The following is a 22,232-nucleotide window of genomic DNA, read 5'->3' as shown; positions in this document are numbered from 1 at the left end:
AATGTGGCAGAGAGAGAGAGAGACTGAGATAGAGATTGTGGCAGTGAGAGAGAGAGAGACTGAGATGGAGAATGTGGCAGAGAGAGAGAGAGACTGAGATAGAGAATGTGGCAGAGAGAGAGTGAGAGGCTGAGAGAGACAATGTGGCAGAGAGAGAGAGAGACTGAGATAGAGATTGTGGCAGTGAGAGAGAGAGAGACTGAGATGGAGAATGTGGCAGAGAGAGAGAGAGACTGAGATAGAGAATGTGGCAGAGAGAGAGTGAGAGGCTGAGATAGAGAATGTGGCAGAGAGAGAGAGAGAGAATGAGATAGAGAATGTGGCAGAGAGAGAGAAACGGAGACTGAGATAGAGAATGTAGCAGAGAGAGAGAGAGAGAGAGACTGAGATAGAGAATGTGGCAGAGAGAGAGAGAGAGACTGAGATAGAGATTGTGGCAGAGAGAGAGAGAGAGAATGAGATAGAGAATGTGGCAGAGAGAGAGAAACGGAGACTGAGATAGAGAATGTAGCAGAGAGAGAGAGAGAGAGACTGAGATAGAGAATGTGGCAGAGAGAGAGAGAGAGACTGAGATAGAGATTGTGGCAGAGAGAGAGAAACGGAGACTGAGATAGAGAATGTAGCAGAGAGAGAGAGACTGAGATAGAGAATGTAGCAGAGAGGGAGACTGAAATAGAGATTGTGGCAGAGATAGAGAGAGAGACTGAGATGGAGAATGTGGCAAAGAGAGAGAGAGAGACTGAGATAGAGATTGTGGCAGAGAGAGAGAGAGAGACTGAGATGGAGAATGTGGCAAAGAGAGAGAGAGAGAGAGACTGAGATAGAGAATTTGGCAGAGAGAGAGAAAGGGAGACTGAGATAGAGAATGTAGCAGAGAGAGAGAGAGAGACTGAGATAGAGATTGTGGCAGTGAGAGAGAAACGGAGACTGAGATAGAGAATGTAGCAGAAAGAGAGAGAGAGAGACTGAGATAGAGATTGTGGCAGAGAGAGAGAGAGAGACTGAGATGGAGAATGTGGCAAAGAGAGAGAGAGAGAGAGACTGAGATAGAGAATTTGGCAGAGAGAGAGAAAGGGAGACTGAGATAGAGAATGTAGCAGAGAGAGAGAGAGAGACTGAGATAGAGATTGTGGCAGTGAGAGAGAAACGGAGACTGAGATAGAGAATGTAGCAGAAAGAGAGAGAGAGAGACTGAGATAGAGATTGTGGCAGAGAGAGAGAGAGAGACTGAGATGGAGAATGTGGCAGAGAGAGAGAGAGAGAGAGAGAGAGAGACTGAAATAGAGATTGTGGCAAAGAGAGAGAGAGTGACTGAGATAGAGAATATGGCAGAGAGAGAGAGAGTGACTGAGATAGAGAATGTGGCAGAGAGAGAGAGAGAGACTGAGATAGAGAATGTGGCAGAGAGAGAGAGAGAATGAGATAGAGATTGTGGCAGTGAGAGAGAGAGAATGAGATAGAGATTGTGGCAGAGACAGAAAGACTGAGATAGAGAATGTGAGAAAGAGACTGAGATAGAGAGTGTGAGAAAGAGGCTGAGATAGAGAATGTGGCAGAGAGAGAGAGAGAGACTGAGATAGAGAATGTGGCAGAGAGAGAGAGTCTGAGATAGAGAATGTGGCAGAGAGAGAGAGTCTGAGATAGAGAATGTGGCAGAGTGAGAGAGAGACTGAGATAGAGAATGTGGGAGAGACAGAGAGAGAGAGAGAGACTGAGATAGAGAATGTGGCAGAGAGAGAGAGACTGAGATAGAGAATGTGGCAGAGAGAGAGAGTCTGAGATAGAGAATGTGGCAGAGTGAGAGAGAGACTGAGATAGAGAATGTGGGAGAGACAGAGAGAGAGAGAGAGACTGAGATAGAGAATGTGGCAGAGAGAGAGAGACTGAGATAGAGAATGTGGCAGAGAAACAGAGAGAGAGAGACTGAGATAGAGAATGTGGCAGAGAGAGAGAGACTGAGATAGAGAATGTGGCAGAGAGAGAGAGAGAGACTGAGATAGAGAATGTGGGAGAGACAGAGAGAGAGAGAGAGACTGAGATAGAGAATGTGGCAGAGAAACAGAGAGAGAGAGAGACTGAGATGGAGAATGTGGCAGAGAGACAGAGAGAGAGAGACTGAGATAGAGAATGTGCGAGAGACAGAGAGAGAGAGAGAGACTGAGATAGAGAATGTGGCATAGAGAGAGAGATAGAGAGAGACTGAGATAGAGAATGTGGCAGAGAGAGAGAGAGAGAGAGACTGAGATAGAGAATGTGGCACAGAGAGAGAGAGAGAGTGAGAAATAGAATGTGGCAGAGAGAGAGAGAGACTGAGATAGAGAATGTGGCAGAGAAAGAGAGAGAGAGAGAGACTGAGATAGAGAATGTGGCACAGAGAGAGAGAGTGAGAAATAGAATGTGGCAGAGAGAGAGAGAGACTGAGATAGAGATTGTGGCAGAGAGAGAGAGAGAGACTGAGATGGAGAATGTGGCAGAGAGAGAGAGAGACTGAGATAGAGAATGTGGCAGAGAGAGAGTGAGAGGCTGAGATAGAGAATGTGGCAGAGAGAGAGAGAGAGAATGAGATAGAGAATGTGGCAGAGAGAGAGAAACGGAGACTGAGATAGAGAATGTAGCAGAGAGAGAGAGAGAGAGAGACTGAGATAGAGAATGTGGCAGAGAGAGAGAGAGAGACTGAGATAGAGATTGTGGCAGAGAGAGAGAGAGAGAATGAGATAGAGAATGTGGCAGAGAGAGAGAAACGGAGACTGAGATAGAGAATGTAGCAGAGAGAGAGAGAGAGAGACTGAGATAGAGAATGTGGCAGAGAGAGAGAGAGAGACTGAGATAGAGATTGTGGCAGAGAGAGAGAAACGGAGACTGAGATAGAGAATGTAGCAGAAAGAGAGAGAGAGACTGAGATGGAGAATGTGGCAAAGAGAGAGAGAGAGAGAGACTGAGATAGAGAATTTGGCAGAGAGAGAGAAAGGGAGACTGAGATAGAGAATGTAGCAGAGAGAGAGAGAGAGACTGAGATAGAGATTGTGGCAGTGAGAGAGAAACGGAGACTGAGATAGAGAATGTAGCAGAAAGAGAGAGAGAGAGACTGAGATAGAGAATGTGGCAGAGAGAGAGAAACGGAGACTGAGATAGAGAATGTAGCAGAGAGAGAGAGAGACTGAGATAGAGAATGTGGCAGAGATAGAGAGAGTGACTGAGATAGAGAATGTGGCAGAGAGAGAGAGTGACTGAGATAGAGAATGTGGCAGAGAGAGAGAGAGAGAGACTGAGATAGAGAATGTGGCAGAGAGAGAGAGTCTGAGATAGAGATTGTGGCAGAGCGAGAGAGACTGAGATGGAGAATGTGGCGGAGAGAGAGAAACTGAGATAGAGAATGTGGCGGAGAGAGAGTGAGAGACTGAGAAAGACTATGTGGCAGAGAGAGAGAAAGGGAGACTGAGATAGAGAATGTGGCAGAGAGAGAGAGAGAGAATGAGATAGAGAATGTGGCAGAGAGAGAGAGACTGAGATAGAGATTGTGGCAGAGCGAGAGAGACTGAGATGGAGAATGTGGCGGAGAGAGAGAAACTGAGATAGAGAATGTGGTGGAGAGAGAGTGAGAGACTGAGAAAGACTATGTGGCAGAGAGAGAGAAAGGGAGACTGAGATAGAGAATGTGGCAGAGAGAGAGAGAGAGAATGAGATAGAGAATGTGGCAGAGAGAGAGAAACGGAGACTGAGATAGAGAATGTAGCAGAGAGAGAGAGAGAGAGACTGAGATAGAGAATGTGGCAGAGAGAGAGAGAGAGACTGAGATAGAGATTGTGGCTGCGAGAGAGAAACGGAGACTGAGATAGAGAATGTAGCAGAGAGAGAGAGAGACTGAGATAGAGAATGTAGCAGAGAGAGAGACTGAAATAGAGATTGTGGCAGAGATAGAGAGAGTGACTGAGATAAAGAATGTGGCGCAGAGAGAGAGTGACTGAGATAGAGAACGTGGCAGAGAGAGAGAGAGAGAGAGACTGAGATAGAGAATGTGGCAGAGATAGAGAGACTGAGATAGAGATTGTGGCAGAGAGAGCGAGACTGAGATGGAGAATGTGGCGGAGAGAGAGAAACTGAGATAAAGAATGTGGCGGAGCGAGAGTGAGAGACTGAGAAAGACTATGTGGCAGAGAGAGAGAAAGGGAGACTGAGATAGAGAATGTGGCAGAGAGAGAGAGAGAGAATGAGATAGAGAATGTGGCAGAGAGAGAGAGAGAGACTGAGAAAGAGAATGTGGCAGAGAGAGAGAGACTGAGATAGAGAATGTGGCAGAGAGAGAAGAAGAGACTGAGAAAGAGAATGTGGCAGAGAGAGAGAGAGAGAGAGACTGAGATAGAGAATGTGGCAGAGAGAGAGAGAGAGAGAGAGAGACTGAAATAGAGATTGTGGCAGAGAGAGAGAGAGTGACTGAGATAGAGAATGTGGCAGAGAGAGAGAGAGAGACTGAGATAGAGAATGTGGCAGAGAGAGAGAGAGAATGAGATAGAGATTGTGGCAGAGACAGAAAGACTGAGATAGAGAATGTGAGAAAGAGACTGAGATAGAGAGTGTGAGAAAGAGGCTGAGATAGAGAATGTGGCAGAGAGAGAGAGAGAGACTGAGATAGAGAATGTGGCAGAGAGAGAGAGAGAGAGACTGAGATAGAGAATGTGGCAGAGTGAGAGAGAGAGACTGAGATAGAGAATGTGGGAGAGACAGAGAGAGAGAGAGCGACTGAGATAGAGAATGTGGCAGAGAAACAGAGAGATAGAGAGACTGAGATAGAGAATGTGGCAGAGAGACAGAGAGAGAGAGACTGAGATAGAGAATGTGGCAGAGAGACAGAGAGAGAGAGACTGAGATAGAGAATGTGGCAGAGAGAGAGAGACTGAGATAGAGAATGTGGCAGAGAGAGAGAGAGAGAGACTGAGATAGAGAATGTGGGAGAGACAGAGAGAGAGAGAGAGAGACTGAGATAGAGAATGTGGCAGAGAGACAGAGAGAGAGAGACTGAGATAGAGAATGTGGCACAGAGAGAGAGACTGAGATAGAGAATGTGGCAGAGAGAGAGAGAGAGAGACTGAGATAGAGAATGTGGCATAGAGAGAGAGACTGAGATAGAGAATGTGGCAGAGAGAGAGAGAGAGAGACTGAGATAGAGAATGTGGCAGAGAGAGAGAGACTGAGATAGAGAATGTGGCAGAGAGAGAGAGAGAGAGACTGAGATAGAGAATGTGGGAGAGACAGAGAGAGAGAGAGAGAAACTGAGATAGAGAATGTGGCAGAGAGAGAGAGAGAGAGAGAGACTGAGATAGAGAATGTGGCACAGAGAGAGAGAGAGAGTGAGAAATAGAATGTGGCAGAGAGACAGAGAGACTGAGATAGAGAATGTGGCACAGAGAGAGAGAGACTGAGATAGAGAATGTGGCAGAGAGAGAGAGAGAGAGAGAGACTGAGATAGAGAATGTGGCACAGAGAGAGAGAGAGAGTGAGAAATAGAATGTGGCAGAGAGAGAGTGAGAGGCTGAGAGAGACAATGTGGCAGAGAGAGAGAGAGACTGAGATAGAGATTGTGGCAGTGAGAGAGAGAGAGACTGAGATGGAGAATGTGGCAAAGAGAGAGAGAGAGACTGAGATAGAGAATTTGGCAGAGAGAGAGAAAGGGAGACTGAGATAGAGAATGTAGCAGAGAGAGAGAGAGAGACTGAGATAGAGATTGTGGCAGTGAGAGAGAAACGGAGACTGAGATAGAGAATGTAGCAGAGAGAGAGAGAGAGAGACTGAGATAGAGAATGTGGCAGAGAGAGAGAAACGGAGACTGAGATAGAGAATGTAGCAGAGAGAGAGAGAGACTGAGATAGAGAATGTGGCAGAGAGAGAGAGTGACTGAGATAGAGAATGTGGCAGAGAGATAGAGAGAGTGACTGAGATAGAGAATGTGGCAGAGAGAGAGAGAGAGAGACTGAGATAGAGAATGTGGCAGAGATAGAGAGACTGAGATAGAGATTGTGGCAGAGAGAGAGAGAGAGAGACTGAGATAGAGAATGTGGCAGAGCGAGAGAGACTGAGATGGAGAATGTGGCGGAGAGAGAGAAACTGAGATAGAGAATGTGGCGGAGAGAGAGTGAGAGACTGAGAAAGACTATGTGGCAGAGAGAGAGAAAGGGAGACTGAGATAGAGAATGTGGCAGAGAGAGAGAGAGAATGAGATAGAGAATGTGGCAGAGAGAGAGAAACGGAGACTGAGATAGAGAATGTAGCAGAGAGAGAGAAACGGAGACTGAGATAGAGAATGTAGCAGAGAGAGAGAGACTGAGATAGAGAATGTAGCAGAGAGAGAGACTGAAATAGAGATTGTGGCAGAGATAGAGAGAGTGACTGAGATAGAGAATGTGGCAGAGAGAGAGAGTGACTGAGATAGAGAACGTGGCAGAGAGAGAGAGAGAGAGAGACTGAGATAGAGAATGTGGCAGAGAGAGCGAGACTGAGATGGAGAATGTGGCGGAGAGAGAGAAACTGAGATAGAGAATTTGGCAGAGAGAGAGAAACTGAGATGGAGAATGTGGCGGAGAGAGAGAAACTGAGATAGAGAATGTGGCGGAGCGAGAGTGAGAGACTGAGAAAGACTATGTGGCAGAGAGAGAGAAAGGGAGACTGAGATAGTGAATGTGGCAGAGTGAGAGAGAGAGAATGAGATAGAGAATGTGGCAGAGAGAGAGAGAGACTGAGAAAGAGAATGTGGCAGAGAGAGAGAGAGAGAGACTGAGATAGAGAATGTGGCAGAGAGAGAAGAAGAGACTGAGAAAGAGAATGTGGCAGAGAGAGAGAGAGAGAGAGACTGAGATAGAGAATGTGGCAGAGAGAGAGAGAGAGACTGAGATAGAGAATGTGGCAGAGAAACAGAGAGAGAGAGAGACTGAGATAGAGAATGTGGCAGAGAGAGAGAGAGAGAGAGAGAGAGACTGAAATAGAGATTGTGGCAAAGAGAGAGAGAGTGACTGAGATAGAGAATGTGGCAGAGAGAGAGAGAGAGACTGAGATAGAGAATGTGGCAGAGATAGAGAGACTGAGATAGAGATTGTGGCAGAGAGAGCGAGACTGAGATGGAGAATGTGACGGAGAGAGAGAAACTGAGATAGAGAATGTGGCGGAGCGAGAGTGAGAGACTGAGAAAGACTATGTGGCAGAGAGAGAGAAAGGGAGACTGAGATAGTGAATGTGGCAGAGTGAGAGAGAGAGAATGAGATAGAGAATGTGGCAGAGAGAGAGAGAGACTGAGAAAGAGAATGTGGCAGAGAGAGAGAGAGACTGAGATAGAGAATGTGGCAGAGAGAGAAGAAGAGACAGAGAAAGAGAATGTGGCAGAGAGAGAGAGAGAGAGAGACTGAGATAGAGAATGTGGCAGAGAGAGAGAGAGAGACTGAGATAGAGAATGTGGCAGAGAAACAGAGAGAGAGAGAGACTGAGATAGAGAATGTGGCAGAGAGAGAGAGAGAGAGAGAGACTGAAATAGAGATTGTGGCAAAGAGAGAGAGAGTGACTGAGATAGAGAATGTGGCAGAGAGAGAGAGAGAGACTGAGATAGAGAATGTGGCAGAGAGAGAGAGAGAGAGAGAGACTGAAATAGAGATTGTGGCAAAGAGAGAGAGAGTGACTGAGATAGAGAATGTGGCAGAGAGAGAGAGAGTGACTGAGATAGAGAATGTGGCAGAGAGAGAGAGAGAGACTGAGATAGAGAATGTGGCAGAGAGAGAGAGAGAATGAGATAGAGATTGTGGCAGTGAGAGAGAGAGAATGAGATAGAGATTGTGGCAGAGACAGAAAGACTGAGATAGAGAATGTGAGAAAGAGACTGAGATAGAGAGTGTGAGAAAGAGGCTGAGATAGAGAATGTGGCACAGAGAGAGAGAGAGAGACTGAGATAGAGAATGTGGCAGAGAGAGAGAGTCTGAGATAGAGAATGTGGCAGAGTGAGAGAGAGACTGAGATAGAGAATGTGGGAGAGACAGAGAGAGAGAGAGAGACTGAGATAGAGAATGTGGCAGAGAGAGAGAGACTGAGATAGAGAATGTGGCAGAGAAACAGAGAGAGAGAGAGACTGAGATAGAGAATGTGGCAGAGAGACAGAGAGAGAGAGACTGAGATAGAGAATGTGGCAGAGAGAGAGAAACGGAGACTGAGATAGAGAATGTAGCAGAGAGAGAGAGACTGAGATAGAGAATGTAGCAGAGAGGGAGACTGAAATAGAGATTGTGGCAGAGAGAGAGAGAGAGACTGAGATGGAGAATGTGGCAAAGAGAGAGAGAGAGAGAGACTGAGATAGAGAATTTGGCAGAGAGAGAGAAAGGGAGACTGAGATAGAGAATGTAGCAGAGAGAGAGAGAGAGACTGAGATAGAGATTGTGGCAGTGAGAGAGAAACGGAGACTGAGATAGAGAATGTAGCAGAAAGAGAGAGAGAGAGACTGAGATAGAGATTGTGGCAGAGAGAGAGAGAGAGACTGAGATGGAGAATGTGGCAAAGAGAGAGAGAGAGAGAGACTGAGATAGAGAATGTAGCAGAGAGAGAGAGAGAGACTGAGATAGAGATTGTGGCAGTGAGAGAGAAACGGAGACTGAGATAGAGAATGTAGCAGAAAGAGAGAGAGAGAGACTGAGATAGAGAATGTGGCAGAGAGAGAGAAACGGAGACTGAGATAGAGAATGTAGCAGAGAGAGAGAGAGACTGAGATAGAGAATGTGGCAGAGAGAGAGAGTGACTGAGATAGAGAATGTGGCAGAGAGAGAGAGAGAGAGACTGAGATAGAGAATGTGGCAGAGAGAGAGAGTCTGAGATAGAGATTGTGGCAGAGCGAGAGAGACTGAGATGGAGAATGTGGCGGAGAGAGAGAAACTGTGATAGAGAATGTGGCGGAGAGAGAGTGAGAGACTGAGAAAGACTATGTGGCAGAGAGAGAGAAAGGGAGACTGAGATAGAGAATGTGGCAGAGAGAGAGAGAGAGAATGAGATAGAGAATGTGGCAGAGAGAGAGAGACTGAGATAGAGATTGTGGCAGAGCGAGAGAGACTGAGATGGAGAATGTGGCGGAGAGAGAGAAACTGAGATAGAGAATGTGGCGGAGAGAGAGTGAGAGACTGAGAAAGACTATGTGGCAGAGAGAGAGAAAGGGAGACTGAGATAGAGAATGTGGCAGAGAGAGAGAGAGAGAATGAGATAGAGAATGTGGCAGAGAGAGAGAAACGGAGACTGAGATAGAGAATGTAGCAGAGAGAGAGAGAGAGAGACTGAGATAGAGAATGTGGCAGAGAGAGAGAGAGAGACTGAGATAGAGATTGTGGCTGCGAGAGAGAAACGGAGACTGAGATAGAGAATGTAGCAGAGAGAGAGAGAGACTGAGATAGAGAATGTAGCAGAGAGAGAGACTGAAATAGAGATTGTGGCAGAGATAGAGAGAGTGACTGAGATAAAGAATGTGGCAGAGAGAGAGAGTGACTGAGATAGAGAACGTGGCAGAGAGAGAGAGAGACTGAGATAGAGAATGTGGCAGAGATAGAGAGACTGAGATAGAGATTGTGGCAGAGAGAGCGAGACTGAGATGGAGAATGTGGCGGAGAGAGAGAAACTGAGATAAAGAATGTGGCGGAGCGAGAGTGAGAGACTGAGAAAGACTATGTGGCAGAGAGAGAGAAAGGGAGACTGAGATAGAGAATGTGGCAGAGAGAGAGAGAGAGAATGAGATAGAGAATGTGGCAGAGAGAGAGAGAGAGACTGAGAAAGAGAATGTGGCAGAGAGAGAGAGACTGAGATAGAGAATGTGGCAGAGAGAGAAGAAGAGACTGAGAAAGAGAATGTGGCAGAGAGAGAGAGAGAGAGACTGAGATAGAGAATGTGGCAGAGAGAGAGAGAGAGAGAGAGAGAGACTGAAATAGAGATTGTGGCAGAGAGAGAGAGAGAGACTGAGATAGAGAATGTGGCAGAGAGAGAGAGAGAGACTGAGATAGAGAATGTGGCAGAGAGAGAGAGAGAATGAGATAGAGATTGTGGCAGAGACAGAAAGACTGAGATAGAGAATGTGAGAAAGAGACTGAGATAGAGAGTGTGAGAAAGAGGCTGAGATAGAGAATGTGGCAGAGAGAGAGAGAGAGACTGAGATAGAGAATGTGGCAGAGAGAGAGAGAGAGAGACTGAGATAGAGAATGTGGCAGAGTGAGAGAGAGAGACTGAGATAGAGAATGTGGGAGAGACAGAGAGAGAGAGATCGACTGAGATAGAGAATGTGGCAGAGAAACAGAGAGATAGAGAGACTGAGATAGAGAATGTGGCAGAGAGACAGAGAGAGAGAGACTGAGATAGAGAATGTGGCAGAGAGACAGAGAGAGAGAGACTGAGATAGAGAATGTGGCAGAGAGAGAGAGACTGAGATAGAGAATGTGGCAGAGAGAGAGAGAGAGAGACTGAGATAGAGAATGTGGGAGAGACAGAGAGAGAGAGAAAGAGACTGAGATAGAGAATGTGGCAGAGAGACAGAGAGAGAGAGACTGAGATAGAGAATGTGGCACAGAGAGAGAGACTGAGATAGAGAATGTGGCAGAGAGAGAGAGAGAGAGACTGAGATAGAGAATGTGGCATAGAGAGAGAGACTGAGATAGAGAATGTGGCAGAGAGAGAGAGAGAGAGACTGAGATAGAGAATGTGGCAGAGAGAGAGAGACTGAGATAGAGAATGTGGCAGAGAGAGAGAGAGAGACTGAGATAGAGAATGTGGGAGAGACAGAGAGAGAGAGAGAGAAACTGAGATAGAGAATGTGGCATAGAGAGAGAGATGGAGAGAGACTGAGATAGAGAATGTGGCAGAGAGAGAGAGAGAGAGAGAGAGAGACTGAGATAGAGAATGTGGCACAGAGAGAGAGAGAGAGTGAGAAATAGAATGTGGCAGAGAGAGAGAGAGACTGAGATAGAGATTGTGGCAGAGACAGAGAGACTGAGATAGAGAATGTGGCACAGAGAGAGAGAGACTGAGATAGAGAATGTGGCAGAGAGAGAGTGAGAGGCTGAGAGAGACAATGTGGCAGAGAGAGAGAGAGACTGAGATAGAGATTGTGGCAAAGAGAGAGAGAGAGACTGAGATAGAGAATTTGGCAGAGAGAGAGAAAGGGAGACTGAGATAGAGAATGTAGCAGAGAGAGAGAGAGAGACTGAGATAGAGATTGTGGCAGTGAGAGAGAAACGGAGACTGAGATAGAGAATGTAGCAGAGAGAGAGAGAGAGAGACTGAGATAGAGAATGTGGCAGAGAGAGAGAAACGGAGACTGAGATAGAGAATGTAGCAGAGAGAGAGAGAGACTGAGATAGAGAATGTGGCAGAGAGAGAGAGTGACTGAGATAGAGAATGTGGCAGAGAGATAGAGAGAGTGACTGAGATAGAGAATGTGGCAGAGAGAGAGAGAGAGAGACTGAGATAGAGAATGTGGCAGAGATAGAGAGACTGAGATAGAGATTGTGGCAGAGAGAGAGAGAGAGAGAGAGAGATAGAGAATGTGGCAGAGCGAGAGAGACTGAGATGGAGAATGTGGCGGAGAGAGAGAAACTGAGATAGAGAATGTGGCGGAGAGAGAGTGAGAGACTGAGAAAGACTATGTGGCAGAGAGAGAGAAAGGGAGACTGAGATAGAGAATGTGGCGCAGAGAGAGAGAGAGAATGAGATAGAGAATGTGGCAGAGAGAGAGAAACGGAGACTGAGATAGAGAATGTAGCAGAGAGAGAGAAACGGAGACTGAGATAGAGAATGTAGCAGAGAGAGAGAGACTGAGATAGAGAATGTAGCAGAGAGAGAGACTGAAATAGAGATTGTGGCAGAGATAGAGAGAGTGACTGAGATAGAGAATGTGGCAGAGAGAGAGAGTGACTGAGATAGAGAACGTGGCAGAGAGAGAGAGAGAGAGAGACTGAGATAGAGAATGTGGCAGAGATAGAGAGACTGAGATAGAGATTGTGGCAGAGAGAGCGAGACTGAGATGGAGAATGTGGCGGAGAGAGAGAAACTGAGATAGAGAATGTGGCGGAGCGAGAGTGAGAGACTGAGAAAGACTATGTGGCAGAGAGAGAGAAAGGGAGACTGAGATAGTGAATGTGGCAGAGTGAGAGAGAGAGAATGAGATAGAGAATGTGGCAGAGAGAGAGAGAGACTGAGAAAGAGAATGTGGCAGAGAGAGAGAGAGAGAGACTGAGATAGAGAATGTGGCAGAGAGAGAAGAAGAGACTGAGAAAGAGAATGTGGCAGAGAGAGAGAGAGAGAGAGACTGAGATAGAGAATGTGGCAGAGAGAGAGAGAGAGACTGAGATAGAGAATGTGGCAGAGAAACAGAGAGAGAGAGAGACTGAGATAGAGAATGTGGCAGAGAGAGAGAGAGAGAGAGAGAGAGACTGAAATAGAGATTGTGGCAAAGAGAGAGAGAGTGACTGAGATAGAGAATGTGGCAGAGAGAGAGAGAGAGACTGAGATAGAGAATGTGGCAGAGAGAGAGAGAGAGAGAGAGAGAGACTGAAATAGAGATTGTGGCAAAGAGAGAGAGAGTGACTGAGATAGAGAATGTGGCAGAGAGAGAGAGAGTGACTGAGATAGAGAATGTGGCAGAGAGAGAGAGAGAGACTGAGATAGAGAATGTGGCAGAGAGAGAGAGAGAATGAGATAGAGATTGTGGCAGTGAGAGAGAGAGAATGAGATAGAGATTGTGGCAGAGACAGAAAGACTGAGATAGAGAATGTGAGAAAGAGACTGAGATAGAGAGTGTGAGAAAGAGGCTGAGATAGAGAATGTGGCACAGAGAGAGAGAGAGAGACTGAGATAGAGAATGTGGCAGAGAGAGAGAGTCTGAGATAGAGAATGTGGCAGAGTGAGAGAGAGACTGAGATAGAGAATGTGGGAGAGACAGAGAGAGAGAGAGAGACTGAGATAGAGAATGTGGCAGAGAGAGAGAGACTGAGATAGAGAATGTGGCAGAGAAACAGAGAGAGAGAGAGACTGAGATAGAGAATGTGGCAGAGAGACAGAGAGAGAGAGACTGAGATAGAGAATGTGGCAGAGAGAGAGAGACTGAGATGGAGAATGTGGCAGAGAGAGAGAGAGAGAGAGACTGAGATAGAGAATGTGGGAGAGACAGAGAGAGAGAGAGAGACTGAGATAGAGAATGTGGCAGAGAAACAGAGAGAGAGAGAGACTGAGATGGAGAATGTGGCAGAGCGACAGAGAGAGAGAGACTGAGATAGAGAATGTGGGAGAGACAGAGAGAGAGAGAGAGAGACTGAGATAGAGAATGTGACATAGAGAGAGAGATAGAGAGAGACTGAGATAGAGAATGTGGCAGAGAGAGAGAGAGAGAGAGACTGAGATAGAGAATGTGGCACAGAGAGAGAGACTGAGATAGAGAATGTGGCACAGAGAGAGAGAGAGAGTGAGAAATAGAATGTGGCTGAGAGAGAGAGAGACTGAGATAGAGAATGTGGCAGAGAGAGAGAGAGAGAGAGAGAGACTGAGATAGAGAATGTGGCAGTGAGAGAGAGAGAGACTGAGATGGAGAATGTGGCAGAGAGAGAGAGAGACTGAGATAGAGAATGTGGCAGAGAGTGAGTGAGAGGCTGAGAGATACAATGTGGCAGAGAGAGAGAGAGACTGAGATAGAGATTGTGGCAGTGAGAGAGAGAGAGACTGAGATGGAGAATGTGGCAGAGAGAGAGAGAGACTGAGATAGAGAATGTGGCAGAGAGAGAGTGAGAGGCTGAGAGAGACAATGTGGCAGAGAGAGAGAGAGACTGAGATAGAGATTGTGGCAGAGAGAGAGAGAGAGAATGAGATAGAGAATGTGGCAGAGAGAGAGAAACGGAGACTGAGATAGAGAATGTAGCAGAGAGAGAGAGAGAGAGACTGAGATAGAGAATGTGGCAGAGAGAGAGAGAGAGACTGAGATAGAGATTGTGGCAGAGAGAGAGAAACGGAGACTGAGATAGAGAATGTAGCAGAGAGAGAGAGACTGAGATAGAGAATGTAGCAGAGAGAGAGACTGAAATAGAGATTGTGGCAGAGATAGAGAGAGAGACTGAGATGGAGAATGTGGCAAAGAGAGAGAGAGAGACTGAGATAGAGATTGTGGCAGAGAGAGAGAGAGAGACTGAGATGGAGAATGTGGCAAAGAGAGAGTGAGAGGCTGAGAGAGACAATGTGGCAGAGAGAGAGAGAGACTGAGATAGAGATTGTGGCAGAGAGAGAGTGAGAGGCTGAGAGAGACAATGTGGCAGAGAGAGAGAGAGACTGAGATAGAGATTGTGGCAGTGAGAGAGAGAGAGACTGAGATGGAGAATGTGGCAGAGAGAGAGTGAGAGGCTAAGAGAGACAATGTGGCAGAGAGAGAGAGAGACTGAGATAGAGATTGTGGCAGAGAGAGAGAGAGAGAATGAGATAGAGAATGTGGCAGAGAGAGAGAAACGGAGACTGAGATAGAGAATGTAGCAGAGAGAGAGAGAGAGAGACTGAGATAGAGAATGTGGCAGAGAGAGAGAGAGAGACTGAGATAGAGATTGTGGCAGAGAGAGAGAAACGGAGACTGAGATAGAGAATGTAGCAGAGAGAGAGAGACTGAGATAGAGAATGTAGCAGAGAGAGAGACTGAAATAGAGATTGTGGCAGAGATAGAGAGAGAGACTGAGATGGAGAATGTGGCAAAGAGAGAGAGAGAGACTGAGATAGAGATTGTGGCAGAGAGAGAGAGAGAGACTGAGATGGAGAATGTGGCAAAGAGAGAGAGAGAGAGAGACTGAGATAGAGAATTTGGCAGAGAGAGAGAAAGGGAGACTGAGATAGAGAATGTAGCAGAGAGAGAGAGAGAGACTGAGATAGAGATTGTGGCAGTGAGAGAGAAACGGAGACTGAGATAGAGAATGTAGCAGAAAGAGAGAGAGAGAGACTGAGATAGAGATTGTGGCAGAGACAGAGAGACTGAGATAGAGAATGTGCAGGAGAGAGAGAGAGACTGAGATAGAGAATGTGGCAGAGAGAGAGAAAGGGAGACTGAGATAGAGAATGTAGCAGAGAGAGAGAGAGAGACTGAGATAGAGATTGTGGCAGTGAGAGAGAAACGGAGACTGAGATAGAGAATGTAGCAGAAAGAGAGAGAGAGACTGAGATAGAGAATGTGGCAGAGAGAGAGAGAGACTGAGATAGAGAATGTGGCAGAGAGAGAGAAACGGAGACTGAGATAGAGAATGTAGCAGAGAGAGAGAGAGAGAGACTGAGATAGAGAATGTGGCAGAGAGAGAGAGAGAGACTGAGATAGAGAATGTGGCAGAGCGAGAGAGACTGAGATAGAGAATGTGGCGGAGAGAGAGTGAGAGACTGAGAAAGACTATGTGGCAGAGAGAGAGAAAGGGAGACTGAGATAGAGAATGTGGCAGAGAGAGAGAGAGAGAATGAGATAGAGAATGTGGCAGAGAGAGAGAAACGGAGACTGAGATAGAGAATGTAGCAGAGAGAGAGAAACGGAGACTGAGATAGAGAATGTAGCAGAGAGAGAGAGACTGAGATAGAGAATGTAGCAGAGAGAGAGACTGAAATAGAGATTGTGGCAGAGATAGAGAGAGTGACTGAGATAGAGAATGTGGCAGAGAGAGAGAGTGACTGAGATAGAGAACGTGGCAGAGAGAGAGAGAGAGAGAGACTGAGATAGAGAATGTGGCAGAGAGAGCGAGACTGAGATGGAGAATGTGGCGGAGAGAGAGAAACTGAGATAGAGAATGTGGCGGAGAGAGAGAAACTGAGATGGAGAATGTGGCGGAGAGAGAGAAACTGAGATAGAGAATGTGGCGGAGCGAGAGTGAGAGACTGAGAAAGACTATGTGGCAGAGAGAGAGAAAGGGAGACTGAGATAGTGAATGTGGCAGAGTGAGAGAGAGAGAATGAGATAGAGAATGTGGCAGAGAGAGAGAGAGACTGAGAAAGAGAATGTGGCAGAGAGAGAGAGAGAGAGACTGAGATAGAGAATGTGGCAGAGAGAGAAGAAGAGACTGAGAAAGAGAATGTGGCAGAGAGAGAGAGAGAGAGAGACTGAGATAGAGAATGTGGCAGAGAGAGAGAGAGAGACTGAGATAGAGAATGTGGCAGAGAAACAGAGAGAGAGAGAGACTGAGATAGAGAATGTGGCAGAGAGAGAGAGAGAGAGAGAGAGAAACTGAAATAGAGATTGTGGCAAAGAGAGAGAGAGTGACTGAGATAGAGAATGTGGCAGAGAGAGAGAGAGAGACTGAGATAGAGAATGTGGCAGAGATAGAGAGATTGAGATAGAGATTGTGGCAGAGAGAGCGAGACTGAGATGGAGAATGTGGCGGAGAGAGAGAAACTGAGATAGAGAATGTGGCGGAGCGAGAGTGAGAGACTGAGATAGACTGTGTGGCAGAGAGAGAGAAAGGGAGACTGAGATAGTGAATGTGGCAGAGTGAGAGAGAGAGAATGAGATAGAGAATGTGGCAGAGAGAGAGAGAGACTGAGAAAGAGAATGTGGCAGAGAGAGAGAGAGAGAGACTGAGATAGAGAATGTGGCAGAGAGAGAAGAAGAGACTGAGAAAGAGAATGTGGCAGAGAGAGAGAGAGAGAGAGACTGAGATAGAGAATGTGGCAGAGAGAGAGAGAGAGACTGAGATAGAGAATGTGGCAGAGAAAGAGAGAGAGAGAGAGACTGAGATAGAGAATGTGGCAGAGAGAGAGAGAGAGAGAGAGAGAGACTGAAATAGAGATTGTGGCAAAGAGAGAGAGAGTGACTGAGATAGAGAATGTGGCAGAGAGAGAGAGAGAGACTGAGATAGAGAATGTGGCAGAGAGAGAGAGAGAGAGAGAGAGAGACTGAAATAGAGATTGTGGCAAAGAGAGAGAGAGTGACTGAGATAGAGAATGTGGCAGAGAGAGAGAGAGTGACTGAGATAGAGAATGTGGCAGAGAGAGAGAGAGAGACTGAGATAGAGAATGTGGCAGAGAGAGAGAGAGAATGAGATAGAGATTGTGGCAGTGAGAGAGAGAGAGTATGAGATAGAGATTGTGGCAGAGACAGAAAGACTGAGATAGAGAATGTGAGAAAGAGACTGAGATAGAGAGTGTGAGAAAGAGGCTGAGATAGAGAATGTGGCACAGAGAGAGAGAGAGAGACTGAGATAGAGAATGTGGCAGAGAGAGAGAGTCTGAGATAGAGAATGTGGCAGAGTGAGAGAGAGACTGAGATAGAGAATGTGGGAGAGACAGAGAGAGAGAGAGAGACTGAGATAGAGAATGTGGCAGAGAGAGAGAGACTGAGATAGAGAATGTGGCAGAGAAACAGAGAGAGAGAGAGACTGAGATAGAGAATGTGGCAGAGAGAGAGAGAGACTGAGAAAGAGAATGTGGCAGAGAGAGAGAGAGAGAGACTGAGATAGAGAATGTGGCAGAGAGAGAAGAAGAGACTGAGAAAGAGAATGTGGCAGAGAGAGAGAGAGAGAGAGACTGAGATAGAGAATGTGGCAGAGAGAGAGAGAGAGACTGAGATAGAGAATGTGGCAGAGAAAGAGAGAGAGAGAGAGACTGAGATAGAGAATGTGGCAGAGAGAGAGAGAGAGAGAGAGAGAGAGACTGAAATAGAGATTGTGGCAAAGAGAGAGAGAGTGACTGAGATAGAGAATGTGGCAGAGAGAGAGAGAGAGACTGAGATAGAGAATGTGGCAGAGAGAGAGAGAGAGAGAGAGAGACTGAAATAGAGATTGTGGCAAAGAGAGAGAGAGTGACTGAGATAGAGAATGTGGCAGAGAGAGAGAGAGTGACTGAGATAGAGAATGTGGCAGAGAGAGAGAGAGAGACTGAGATAGAGAATGTGGCAGAGAGAGAGAGAGAATGAGATAGAGATTGTGGCAGTGAGAGAGAGAGAATGAGATAGAGATTGTGGCAGAGACAGAAAGACTGAGATAGAGAATGTGAGAAAGAGACTGAGATAGAGAGTGTGATAAAGAGGCTGAGATAGAGAATGTGGCACAGAGAGAGAGAGAGAGACTGAGATAGAGATTGTGGCAGAGATAGAGAGAGAGACTGAGATGGAGAATGTGGCAAAGAGAGAGAGAGAGACTGAGATAGAGATTGTGGCAGAGAGAGAGAGAGAGAGTGAGATGGAGAATGTGGCAAAGAGAGAGAGAGAGAGAGACTGAGATAGAGAATTTGGCAGAGAGAGAGAAAGGGAGACTGAGATAGAGAATGTAGCAGAGAGAGAGAGAGAGACTGAGATAGAGATTGTGGCAGTGAGAGAGAAACGGAGACTGAGATAGAGAATGTAGCAGAAAGAGAGAGAGAGAGACTGAGATAGAGATTGTGGCAGAGAGAGAGAGAGAGACTGAGATGGAGAATGTGGCAAAGAGAGAGAGAGAGAGAGACTGAGATAGAGAATGTAGCAGAGAGAGAGAGAGAGACTGAGATAGAGATTGTGGCAGTGAGAGAGAAACGGAGACTGAGATAGAGAATGTAGCAGAAAGAGAGAGAGAGAGACTGAGATAGAGAATGTGGCAGAGAGAGAGAAACGGAGACTGAGATAGAGAATGTAGCAGAGAGAGAGAGAGACTGAGATAAAGAATGTGGCAGAGAGAGAGAGTGACTGAGATAGAGAATGTGGCAGAGAGAGAGAGAGACTGAGATAGAGAATGTGGCAGAGAGAGAGAGTCTGAGATAGAGATTGTGGCAGAGCGAGAGAGACTGAGATGGAGAATGTGGCGGAGAGAGAGAAACTGAGATAGAGAATGTGGCGGAGAGAGAGTGAGAGACTGAGAAAGACTATGTGGCAGAGAGAGAGAAAGGGAGACTGAGATAGAGAATGTGGCAGAGAGAGAGAGAGAGAATGAGATAGAGAATGTGGCAGAGAGAGAGAGACTGAGATAGAGATTGTGGCAGAGCGAGAGAGACTGAGATGGAGAATGTGGCGGAGAGAGAGAAACTGAGATAGAGAATGTGGCGGAGAGAGAGTGAGAGACTGAGAAAGACTATGTGGCAGAGAGAGAGAAAGGGAGACTGAGATAGAGAATGTGGCAGAGAGAGAGAGAGAGAATGAGATAGAGAATGTGGCAGAGAGAGAGAAACGGAGACTGAGATAGAGAATGTAGCAGAGAGAGAGAGAGAGAGACTGAGATAGAGAATGTGGCAGAGAGAGAGAGAGAGACTGAGATAGAGATTGTGGCTGCGAGAGAGAAACGGAGACTGAGATAGAGAATGTAGCAGAGAGAGAGAGAGACTGAGATAGAGAATGTAGCAGAGAGAGAGACTGAAATAGAGATTGTGGCAGAGATAGAGAGAGTGACTGAGATAAAGAATGTGGCAGAGAGAGAGAGTGACTGAGATAGAGAACGTGGCAGAGAGAGAGAGAGACTGAGATAGAGAATGTGGCAGAGATAGAGAGACTGAGATAGAGATTGTGGCAGAGAGAGCGAGACTGAGATGGAGAATGTGGCGGAGAGAGAGAAACTGAGATAAAGAATGTGGCGGAGCGAGAGTGAGAGACTGAGAAAGACTATGTGGCAGAGAGAGAGAAAGGGAGACTGAGATAGAGAATGTGGCAGAGAGAGAGAGAGAGAATGAGATAGAGAATGTGGCAGAGAGAGAGAGAGAGACTGAGAAAGAGAATGTGGCAGAGAGAGAGAGACTGAGATAGAGAATGTGGCAGAGAGAGAAGAAGAGACTGAGAAAGAGAATGTGGCAGAGAGAGAGAGAGAGAGACTGAGATAGAGAATGTGGCAGAGAGAGAGAGAGAGAGAGAGAGAGACTGAAATAGAGATTGTGGCAGAGAGAGAGAGAGAGACTGAGATAGAGAATGTGGCAGAGAGAGAGAGAGAGAGACTGAGATAGAGAATGTGGCAGAGAGAGAGAGAGAATGAGATAGAGATTGTGGCAGAGACAGAAAGACTGAGATAGAGAATGTGAGAAAGAGACTGAGATAGAGAGTGTGAGAAAGAGGCTGAGATAGAGAATGTGGCAGAGAGAGAGAGAGAGACTGAGATAGAGAATGTGGCAGAGAGAGAGAGAGAGAGACTGAGATAGAGAATGTGGCAGAGTGAGAGAGAGAGACTGAGATAGAGAATGTGGGAGAGACAGAGAGAGAGAGAGCGACTGAGATAGAGAATGTGGCAGAGAAACAGAGAGATAGAGAGACTGAGATAGAGAATGTGGCAGAGAGACAGAGAGAGAGAGACTGAGATAGAGAATGTGGCAGAGAGACAGAGAGAGAGAGACTGAGATAGAGAATGTGGCAGAGAGAGAGAGACTGAGATAGAGAATGTGGCAGAGAGAGAGAGAGAGAGACTGAGATAGAGAATGTGGGAGAGACAGAGAGAGAGAGAGAGAGACTGAGATAGAGAATGTGGCAGAGAGACAGAGAGAGAGAGACTGAGATAGAGAATGTGGCACAGAGAGAGAGACTGAGATAGAGAATGTGGCAGAGAGAGAGAGAGAGAGACTGAGATAGAGAATGTGGCAGAGAGAGAGAGAGAGAGACTGAGATAGAGAATGTGGCAGAGAGAGAGAGACTGAGATAGAGAATGTGGCAGAGAGAGAGAGAGAGAGACTGAGATAGAGAATGTGGGAGAGACAGAGAGAGAGAGAGAGAAACTGAGATAGAGAATGTGGCATAGAGAGAGAGATGGAGAGAGACTGAGATAGAGAATGTGGCAGAGAGAGAGAGAGAGAGAGAGAGACTGAGATAGAGAATGTGGCACAGAGAGAGAGAGAGAGTGAGAAATAGAATGTGGCAGAGAGAGAGAGAGACTGAGATAGAGATTGTGGCAGAGACAGAGAGACTGAGATAGAGAATGTGGCACAGAGAGAGAGAGACTGAGAGAGACAATGTGGCAGAGAGAGAGAGAGACTGAGATAGAGATTGTGGCAGTGAGAGAGAGAGAGACTGAGATGGAGAATGTGGCAAAGAGAGAGAGAGAGACTGAGATAGAGAATTTGGCAGAGAGAGAGAAAGGGAGACTGAGATAGAGAATGTAGCAGAGAGAGAGAGAGAGACTGAGATAGAGATTGTGGCAGTGAGAGAGAAACGGAGACTGAGATAGAGAATGTAGCAGAGAGAGAGAGAGAGAGACTGAGATAGAGAATGTGGCAGAGAGAGAGAAACGGAGACTGAGATAGAGAATGTAGCAGAGAGAGAGAGAGACTGAGATAGAGAATGTGGCAGAGAGAGAGAGTGACTGAGATAGAGAATGTGGCAGAGAGATAGAGAGAGTGACTGAGATAGAGAATGTGGCAGAGAGAGAGAGAGAGACTGAGATAGAGAATGTGGCAGAGAGAGAGAGAGAGAGAGAGAGAGAGACTGAAATAGAGATTGTGGCAAAGAGAGAGAGAGTGACTGAGATAGAGAATGTGGCAGAGAGAGAGAGAGTGACTGAGATAGAGAATGTGGCAGAGAGAGAGAGAGAGACTGAGATAGAGAATGTGGCAGAGAGAGAGAGAGAATGAGATAGAGATTGTGGCAGTGAGAGAGAGAGAATGAGATAGAGATTGTGGCAGAGACAGAAAGACTGAGATAGAGAATGTGAGAAAGAGACTGAGATAGAGAATGTGGCAGAGAGAGAGAGAGAGACTGAGATAGAGAATGTGGCAGAGAGAGAGAGAGAGAGACTGAGATAGAGAATGTGGCAGAGAGAGAGAGTCTGAGATAGAGAATGTGGCAGAGTGAGAGAGAGACTGAGATAGAGAATGTGGGAGAGACAGAGAGAGAGAGAGAGACTGAGATAGAGAATGTGGCAGAGAGAGAGAGACTGAGATAGAGAATGTGGCAGAGAAACAGAGAGAGAGAGAGACTGAGATAGAGAATGTGGCAGAGAGACAGAGAGAGAGAGACTGAGATAGAGAATGTGGCAGAGAGAGAGAGACTGAGATGGAGAATGTGGCAGAGAGAGAGAGAGAGAGACTGAGATAGAGAATGTGGGAGAGACAGAGAGAGAGAGAGAGACTGAGATAGAGAATGTGGCAGAGAAACAGAGAGAGAGAGAGACTGAGATGGAGAATGTGGCAGAGCGACAGAGAGAGAGAGACTGAGATAGAGAATGTGGGAGAGACAGAGAGAGAGAGAGAGAGACTGAGATAGAGAATGTGGCATAGAGAGAGAGATAGAGAGAGACTGAGATAGAGAATGTGGCAGAGAGAGAGAGAGAGAGAGAGACTGAGATAGAGAATGTGGCACAGAG

The 22,232-nt window shown here is 46.5% G+C and overlaps 1 protein-coding gene across 1 annotated transcript in view; it reads right to left on the bottom strand.

The window, feature by feature from the left end:
• LOC137360284 (transient receptor potential cation channel subfamily V member 5-like) overlaps positions 1-22,232 on the bottom strand; it is a 105,826-nt gene that overhangs the window by 54,576 nt on the left and 29,018 nt on the right. The gene's annotated exons all lie outside the window — the stretch shown is intronic.

This window comes from Heterodontus francisci, unplaced genomic scaffold, assembly GCF_036365525.1.
Source record: "Heterodontus francisci isolate sHetFra1 unplaced genomic scaffold, sHetFra1.hap1 HAP1_SCAFFOLD_1241, whole genome shotgun sequence".
Taxonomy (NCBI): domain Eukaryota; kingdom Metazoa; phylum Chordata; class Chondrichthyes; order Heterodontiformes; family Heterodontidae; genus Heterodontus; species Heterodontus francisci.
The sequence above is the reverse complement of the archived record's forward strand: the minus strand, read 5'-3'. Positions and strand labels throughout refer to the sequence as shown.